Here is a 10,412-nt window from a genome sequence, read left to right on the forward strand (position 1 = left end):
TTCTCTGTCCTCTCTTCCTCTCTCTCTCTCTCCTCTCTCTCTCTCTTCTCTCTCTTCTCTGTCTCTCTCTCTCTCTCTCTCTTCTCTCTCTCTCTGTCTCTCTCTCTCTCTCTCTCTCTCTTCTCTCTCTCTCCTCTCTCTCTCTTCTCCCTCTCTCCCTCTCTCTCTCTCTCCCCCTCTCGCTCTCTCTCTCTCACTCTCACTCTCTCTCTCTCTTTCTCTCTCTCTCTCTCGCGCGCTCTTTCGCGCTTGCTCGCTCTCTCTCTCTCTCTCTCTACGTGCAGAAAAGTCCGTTCAACGTTGATCATTTGAATGATAGCAAGGAGCGGCTATCAGTGACAGAAATTGCTCTCGTAAGATCAGATGTAAGTCCAGTCGAAGGTCGAGGTGGAAGAGAGCGAGTACATTCACACACCACACACACCAGCACACATCACACACACACACACACACACACACACACACACACACACACCACACACAACAAACACACACACACACACACACACACACACACACACACGACACACACACAAACACCACACACACACACACGCCACAAGCACCACACACGCCACACACACACAATACACGCCACACGCACACGTACACGCTACACGCACACGCACACAGCACACGCACACGCACACGCACACGCACACCCACACGCACACACATGAGCCGTTTCAATAATAAAATGATGGTTAATAAATACAACTTGTCCAGTACCAGTAATAGTCTTAATGTTTGATTTGACCTAATAACTTCACTATCAATTAACCGTCCAATACACGGCCTTGCAACACATTATAGCGCGCACGCCATTGTGCATGCACAAATATCACAGTGCGTGTTAGAGAGGTAAGAAAGCGTACGCACAGAACATTCCAGAACGCTTCGAAGATCTTTTCACAACAATAGAGCCAAAATACACAACCAAACGCCATGATATTGGCATTCTCTAAAGGTGCTGTCACACCATAGCGATCACCAGTTGGTATGGTTTGCGAATAAAAAACGTGGGCAATTAAGTTCACGAAACGCCAACTCACACGCAGACTAATTAGGTTTTATAAGCGTTTTGAGTTTACGCCAACAAGCACGCAGGTGATCGCAGACACACGCAGAGTAAGTTCAATGATTTTTAGAACTGTAAAAATTCTCTGCGAATGCCTGCGATCAATTTATACGCAAACAGGGGACGCAACACGGTACGCTACGCACGCGACACGATCGCAACACGATCGCAACTGGTACGCAACTCATAAGTTATCGAACGCACTGTGTGATCGCAGGCCCAAATTGGGTTATTCTGGCCCGGTTTTCGGTAGCTACATGTTGCGAATGTGTTGCTTAACCGGTGTTGCGATCATGTTGCGAATCGTAGTTGCAATCCTTGCGGTGTGGTGCCCATTTGTTTCCAGCGTCCACTAGCTCGTCTCCAACCTTATTTTTTTGTGCTTTCCCTTTTTTTTCTTTTTTTGTTCCCCATTTTTTCTTTATTTTCTTGCTTTTTGTTCAACCTTTGTTGCGAGTGAGTTGCGTTGTTAGTTGCGTACTCACATGTGGTGAGAAATGGCATAAATAGTGGGCCTTTTTCTAGAATCCGGTGTCAGTTGATTTGGTGGACCTCCGAGGTGACAAACATGGAGCTAACCTTGCTGTTATGTGGACAATCAGATTTAATCTGGTCACATTTAGCCACTCCACACATAAGAATAGAAAAACATACATGGAGGGGAGAAGAAGAAGAAGAGAGTAGTGGGTGAGACCAATGAATTAGCAGGCGCATTACTTTTGGTCTCTACGACCGCTTCTTGATGCGAGCTCCGGAAACGAGGACCAAGGCTGCATTCAAGAACTTTCATGCGGATGCCCCCCGAATGACACTCTCGAGAGAGAGAGAGAGAGAGAGAGAGAGAGAGAGAGAGAGAGAGAGATTATATCGCGTGTATTATATCGGTACTATAGATATATCGGGATACTATCGCCATGGCGACACACGTCGTGGATGTTCGTCTGTTCCGGCCCGTCGTCGCTGTCTTGCTGACACATGCGTCTAAACAGAGGAATTGCTCCGACCTGTGATTGGAGGATAAAAATAGACCCCGCCCACTCCCGCCGCATACGCTATGCTATGACGTGTAGGAACGTGTACTAACTATCATATGAAGCGAACGATTTGAGTTACATTTCTATAAATTCTAGCTATTATAGACACATGTCTTAGCCTTAATCTCTGTGAATTTTGAGTCTATTGAAGCGCGATTAGTCTAATTAATTAGCAAATATGCACGCGCGGCTATGACCGGTGAAACGAAACGTCACGAATTCTATTTTTATCCTCCAAAAATGGAAAAGTTGGCGGGGTCTATTTTTATCCTCCAATCACAGGTCGGAGCAATTCCTCTGCTTAGACGCATGTTTGCTGACGGAGGATGCGGTTGTAATAGCAACGGAGGGAGGTGGGAGGCTGCGTGCTGCGCGCGTCGTGCTCGTCATACCGCCCCACCAGGCGGCGCTGCTCGCGTGGTCTCCGCCGCTGCCGCTGCCGCGCCGCTCGCTCCTGGAGCGTCTCCCCGTCTCCCACCTCACCAAGTTTGTCGCCACGTACGCAAGCGCCTTCTGGCGGCAGTGCTATTCTATTTTTATTATTCTGATTAATGTTTTCTTCTGTTAACGTCCTATATTCGCCTATTAATTAAAGCAAGGTTTACTTCTGATAATGTTCAATTATCCTGATGAATGTAAGGGTTACTTCTGATAATGGTTCGTTTTCCTGATGAAAACATGTTTTACGTCTGTTGAGATTATGTTTTGCTAGTGTTAATGTGATGTTTAACTGATTAAAGCAAGTTTTACTTTTGTTACCGTCATGTTTAACTGATTAAGGAAAGTGTTACTTCTGTTAATGTCATGTTTAACTGATTAAGGCAAGGTTAACGTATGTTAATGCTCTATTTTCCTGTTGCTGATACAGACAGGATTGCTAAAGAGTAGCGTAAATTCAGATTTCGTTAGATGATATAGGTCTATAATTGTTTGCATGTATAGGAAAAATAGCTAGGAAACTAACCACCAGATGGCTGCTCGTAATTTGCATTTCAAAGTATTTATCACAATCACAGACAAATCATTTTGCAATATCAAACAACATCATATTGCACTATATGTGAATTTTCGATAATAATAATAATAATAACAATAATAATAATATTAATAATAATAATGATAATAACACGCAACACGGTCGTGTATTTGCTTACGTGAAGGTCTTTTTATTACAAATCATAACGTAAGTCAACATTCGATCACGACGATTCGATACAGGAGGTCGCTCCGGACAACAGGTCGCATCACCGGATATCCGGTAACACTCTTCCTCTACGTCATCAGCGTGACGTCATCGTAGCGACATCATAGGTCTATTGCGCGGGAGGGGTGCATATAAGAGCGGAAAGTTACAGCTGTGTGTACTATTATACAGCTGGTGACTATTATATAACGTACTAGCGGGATACCCGACGTTGCCTGGGAAAATCAGTGGCGTTACTCAGTTGGTGACCGCTTGGTTGAAAGGAAAATACACCCCCCCCCCCAAAAAAAGGGGAAAAAAGGAAAAAAAGGGAAAATATAAGTTCCCCAGCTGGGACTCGAACCCGGAATCCCGGTGTAGGAGACGGATGTTCTAGCGATTAGGCCACTACGCCGTTAAGGGTATACCCATGGATGCACACGTACGCGATGTTAATCTGTACGCACCGCCATCTATTGATGAATAGAATTTTTATGATATTTTTTGCTTTTTAACTTTTTAAAATTTTCCGCCAGTTTTAATTAACCTCTGTGGGCTAATTCTGTGCATGATTCTGAAAATATCTTTAGTTTTCCTCTAGGCTACGGAGTTCTCCAGTTATGCGAGTGCGAATTAATTAGGCTGACCAATTTTATATATATAGATATTGTGTTGTTGCGCATATATTCACATGTCAGCACGTGTATAACGTCCAGTGAAGTACACAGCAGGATGGATTGTTGAAACATTACAGTAGAGACACAGTGTAAAAAAACAAACATGACAGACGCGATATGATAGCGTAGAAACACTGCTTAGAAATTACATTATAAAGAAGAAGATAGAGATTCGAATTCAGCTATTTTGCGAACTTGTTCTGAAAGAAACAAAAAGAACATCTTGATATAAGTAAATTCTCTTCCTCTGCCTCCTCATCCTCAGCTTAAAAGACGAGGGAAAAACTTAATCACAATCCGGGAGAAGTCTTACCATTGTAATCTAAAATCTCATTCGTTTTCTCGCGAGATATCTTCGCGTGGTCACGTGTATTTACATCGATATTGCTGCATGCGCGCGTTAGGCAGAATTATGCTTCGTACGTTCATGTATATATATATAACTACTATTGCTGCAAATAACACCGTCATGTACAGCTAGACTGTGCAGTATGTGCGCGCGCGCGCGCGCGCGTGTGTGTGTGTGTGTGTGTGTGTGTGTGTGTGTGTGTGTGTGTGTGTGTGTGCGTGCGTGTACGTGTGTACGTGTGTAAGTGTGTGTGCGCGTGTGTGTATGTGTGCGTATCAGGGTGTGTGTTTATTCTAGTATTGCTACAATACTCCCCCAACGCTCCACGTGCTGTGGGACATACGTCACGTACTCAGTCTACAAGTTACTGCTGTGAGTGTACGCACGAGCAAGATACCCGAGTACCGAGTACATCTCCGTGTACCCGCATGTACGTGCGTGTATCTGCGTGTACGTGCGTGTACGTGCGTTTATCTCCGTGTACTCGCGTGAACGTGCGTGTATCTGCGTGTACCTGTGTGTACGTGCGTTTATCTCCGTGTACTCGGTGCGTATATTCTGCGTGTACGTGAGGTGTACCCGCGGTGTACGTGCCGGTACCCCCTCCTGTGCGGTGCCTCCCTCAAGCCAGCCATTCGTCTTACAAACATTGCATAGCTTCAGCCGTCCGTTTTCGTGCCGCAGATCGACCCCAGGTCATGAATAATATTTAACGACTGGTTGTAATATACTGAGTAGTGGAGTTTGAAGGCTATAATGTCACCAACATATATGAATCTTGTTTTTCACTTGAATGATGAAGAGGTTAAGAAATAATGATTAGTTAATCAAATCAACATATTGAAGAGGATACATTCGTTGTTTGTGGTTAGCATTATTGTATCTATCTTTACTCTGCGACAAGCGAAGGGCTATAATAGACTGTAGGCGAGACGGATCTTACGAGAGCCAAACCTCTCATAACTTGAGATTAAAATGAAAATAACCAGTTACAACAAGAATTGTAATTATAGTGATATTATATTTTATATTAATGAGTAAACTGTGTGTTTTTCATAATAAATACATGGAAAAACTTACTTATCTACTGATATGAACTAAACAAAATATTGACAAATGGCGTTTGTTCCTCTTGTTTTGAAGGGTTGTGTCCGTCAAAGCAAATCAAAGCAGCCAATCAGAGCACCCGTGTAGAACGTTTACGCATTTGCGGCACTGATCTCTAGTAATATAATCTGGATAGGGCATTGGCACGTGTCAGTGACGCTACACGTCCGCCACTTTCCACTCGTAAAAGTATAGGGAATCCGATCTAGCTGCGAGCGACTACTAGCATAGACTGGTCCGCGCTCGACAGTTCCACTCGCGTTACACTGACGCGCGCGGAGCGCTCACTTAACCGAGTGGAACTGTCGAGCCCGGACCAGTCTACTGCTAGCAATCTCCACTGCCAAAGCAACTTTACCTTCTCCAGAAAATTCATTTCAAATTCATTTGTTAGAGTAGAGAATGCCATCCTCGTGCAGTACCGTCAATGCACCTACACTGCAGTTTAAGGGGATGTGGAAGACAATCGTTTATAAGTTTGAATAAAAATGGCAAATTTATGATAAAAGCAGGCATTATCATACTGATCCAACTTCAATTTTTCTGTGGAAAATCCTGCCAGCGATGCGTACTACTACTACTAGTACTTAGTATATGTAGCTAGTCAAATGTCCTTGTAACACCCTTGAAACCTAACTATATATTGTGTAATGGTTAACTGACAGTATTTGGTAGTTGAATGACCGCTAATGCATTATGCATTTTATATGTTTAAGTAGTTTGGAAATTAAATTAAGAAATTGAGCATTTCATAACGCTAGCGCAGTACAGGCTACAGGCTGTGTATTGTAATTTGTTGTTTTGTGTGTGCGACCCGCCACAGCCACAGGCACAGGCACTTGTAACCCGACCAGGCTTGCGGACGTATTGTCTATACTATAGGGTATCTAACCTACTAGGTATTCTATACCAGATACTATATAGGTATTCTAACCTAGCAATACCGTTTCTTGGAGCTAAGTGCACTTGGATGCGTTTCAATATATATTTATGCTCAGTGGCAGCAGCTAGCGTTCGGCAGCCCAGCGTGTTGTTGCCAGAGTGAAGCATTTTGGACGGGCATTTACAGGAAATTGTCTGCAATAAATATGAAAAAGAAATAGAAAAACATTAAAAACTTTGGGTAACTGGAAGTAAATAGAGTTGTCGTGCGCGACTCCTAAGTTTCTCAGGTTTCGCGCGTACGAAGTTAATTGTGGAATATTGTGTGCTTATGCGATAATGCTTATTGCGTAATATGTGTGCACCATGCGTTTATATGCACAACTAAATGATGCGCAATGTACGTAATCGGTGCAACGATGATGTTACAATGATGCTGTACAAGGGAGCTGCCATCGCCGCAAGCCAAGTCCTCGTAAAGTTTATGTGACGCCCACTACCTCCATACGGCCATGGTAGGGTGTACGCTCAACTAACTATAAGTGCATTGTTCTTCCCATAACAGTTTCTGCATGCATGAGACATTTATATATTAATGCCTGTTTGTTGGGCAACTATGCTCCATATGTTGCTGAGGGAAGAGTATAGTGCCCGAAGCGTAGGCGAGGCACTATCCTTCCCAAAGCAAACACTATGAGAGCAAGTGCCCCCACAAGCAGCATTAATGGTTTTGTAGTGCACAAACATGACTTTGCAATCTACTCGGCAAAATATAAGTGAAATAAAAAAATCTGGAGGCGGCTCCATGTTGTTGTCGTCATGGACTGGTTAACAATGCTGGTCTCGCCACTTTGTGATTGACTCAGGAAAACTGCTAGCAGGTAAGGGGAAATTGAATTTCGAACATGCAAATAACAATGGCATAAAGTGAATAACATAAATAAACAATGGCGTCGCGCAAGCAATAGTGCCCGGCTCAGCGCGGGCACTGATTGTTTTCATAGTACTGGACCGTTTAGCCAATGGAAGTTTCAACGATTTATCACGTGATGGCGCTAATTTATATTTGTGACCTAAATGCCTAGGATTTCTACGGTGGCAAGTCGCTGGGTATTGTTTTAGCCAAAATCAAGAATAATGGAGTCATCACCTGGTGAAATTTCTGATTTCAATGTATTTACACTGTCTATAGATTTTCTTTCATCTGCCGCCAGCGATAATCCATTCTGATTTGTAACAACACCATTAAAATTGCCATTTAAAATGACTCATGACCTTTTGTCTTTGGTTTGACTTGTAATATAACTGAACCTGAGAAGTGTTTGACTCTGATAATAGTACCCCACATTGTAGATTTCGCTGTGTTGCGTGTGATACTCACTGTGCCGACTGGCTTGAAGGCGTCCCGTCCGTCGACCTCCACCGGACGGCGGTAACGGCTGACGGTCAACCCAGGCTCCTGATGATTCGTTCCGCTGACCAACGGAGCAGTTCCGACTCTCGGGGCGTTAGCAACCAGCCTACGGCCACCCAAGTTCCCAGTTCTTTGAACGAGGTTCAAAATGGATTTCAGTCAGCGACTTTAGCTAAGGTTTTGGCGGATTTTAGTTGCGACGTAGTTAAGATTTCAATGGATATCCTTCAACGATTTTGCTTGGGTTTCCTGCGCGACTCATCTCGATCGCCCGTGCCTTGAGCCGGATCCTTACTGGTTCACGTTCTATGTGTCATGAGTCACCTATATTATAGAGCCGATCCGCGCACGCTAATGTAAGTGTATTTAGTCTGATGTTTCTTCTTTGACATAAACTCGTTGCGTTGGATGGCTGATGCATAAAGTAATTCATCCTCCGTTGTCCGAATCTATGTCTTCCTTCGTTCGCACCACACACGACGGCAAGTTCAGTCCGAGTCACAATCCAGTGATCGATCTTAGAACGACCGGAGGAAGTTATTGCCGGCATTACACAAATTAACGGGGATCACGCAAGGGGGAACATACTGTATACACCATATTTTCCGGCGTAACAGATATTTTCGCGAATTCGAGACTTGATGAACAAATTTCGGCGGTGTATTTAATTTCGCGGTCGGTGATATTTTTTAACTACCCAGGGCCACAAACTGCGCAACTGTAATACTAAAGGTGGCATTTATTTGGTATGGATTTCATTTTCTACTGTAGTTCACATAAATATCAAGATTTTGGTGGACAATGGCATATATCTTATTGAACCTACTTGCTACTGCTACCACAACTGAGCAAAATTAAATATATTTCTTGTTTGTTATGCATTTTCCAAACTTTTTAATAAATTTTTATTGAAACCAGAATAATTTGTAACAATCTGTTTTCATTCAAGAATATGCCAGCCCACACTGACATGTCAAGGAAAGTTAAAGCCAAGGTGCAAGCCCGGGGTGCGGGCTGATATTGCAAGTCGGGCCAATATAATGATTGGCAACCAATCGTCAGATATTAGTGCGAAGAATTAACCGATATTGGCCCAATATAGCCCTGATGCTGTTTTGCTGTCCTGGGTATATGCTATACCTAGTATATATAGCCTATAGTAGTAATATCTCATTACTATAGCATCATATATGTATTTATGCTAATCATGATATGCTATAATATGTACGGCTAATGCATGCATAGCTAATACCTAGTAATAGTAATGCTATATTTAAGCCTTACTTCCAAAGAAACGGTATTGCTAGGGTTAAAAGTACCGTATATGACGGTCAGTCCACACAAGCCTGGTCGGGTTAATATTTAGCCTATATAATGGCTATTATAAATATTATATGCCTGGGCCGCTTAGTTTATAAGTTATAATTTATAAGACTAATAAGCTAAATAAGTTAATAAATATAGTATATATAATCTTCATCTTCATATATGATATATGTAGGCTATGTAATGCTATATGCTATACCTATATGCAATATTTACCTATATGCTTATACATATATTTTAATACTTTCATGTAGTTCAATCAACTTGTGTTTTGTGTTCATGATCCCAGCTCAGTTTTGTTTCAATACGAAATGGTAACAAGAATTCTTATAGATGGTAGAATAGGCTGTGGCAGACTAAGCTAGCACGTGACTCCGTGACGTCACGTGAAAAATTATTATATCGTGTAAATTCTTCTGTTTCCTTTACTGCATACATGTATCGTATATACATAATCCATAATTTATATAATCTCTTAAGTAATGGATCAAAAAAAACGTTTTTTTCATGCTAACTTTGAATAATAGAATAAGTGCGTTTTCTTATTTTTTTCATTTGAAAGTGTTGTGGGGCAGCAGACCGGCAGATCACTTTTAGTGAGTGGTTGGAAGATGAGCGCTGTGGGCGTCACTTTTCATGTTAAGCGCGGATAGGCCAAGCCGCTATCCCAGATATATTATAGAGATCAGTGATTGCGGTAACGGAAAAAAAATAGACCGCCCCCGCGCGCTTTATGCTGTGGCTTGCGGGCCTCGAATGGTATCGGAAGCAGGCCACCTCGCAACACGCCTTTTGTTTACATATTAAGCTTTGTGACATCCAGGATGGCGGGTGGAGTTCGCGATGATAACCTCAGTAATTTCTGAGAATTTTCTTAAGGTGCGTGGGAACATTTACCAATTTAGTGTGTCAGTTAGACACGGATATGTTCACAGTAGGTACTAACCTGAAATGTGTTTTCACATACTTCACGCTATTTTTGGCACACAGGCGTGGATGCATTGTGGAAAAATTGTGTGAATATTTATTTTATGAGACGTTCCAAGTGCCTGTGCTTTCAAAAACGTCTGTACGTCAATGCAACGTGTCGTCAGAGCCACAACTTCAAACACAAATTTATCTCTGTTATTGTTTACGCCTGACTGCGTGATGATCAGGGAGGGGTGCAGTAAGAGAGACACATTTTCTTTTGGGGTTATCACGAAAAAACGACAAATCCACTTTGACAATTTCATGGGCCATTTCAATGGAAGCTCTCATATGGACCCCCCAGACAACCCTTTGACTGACTAGTCCAAACATTGAAAGTGTGTATATTGCTATCTAATTTAGCCGCCGAATAGTTCTTATTCAGAAAAAGTC

This window comes from Priapulus caudatus, unplaced genomic scaffold (genome assembly GCF_000485595.1).
Source record: "Priapulus caudatus unplaced genomic scaffold, Priapulus_caudatus-5.0.1 Scaffold880, whole genome shotgun sequence".
NCBI lineage: Eukaryota > Metazoa > Priapulida > Priapulimorpha > Priapulimorphida > Priapulidae > Priapulus > Priapulus caudatus.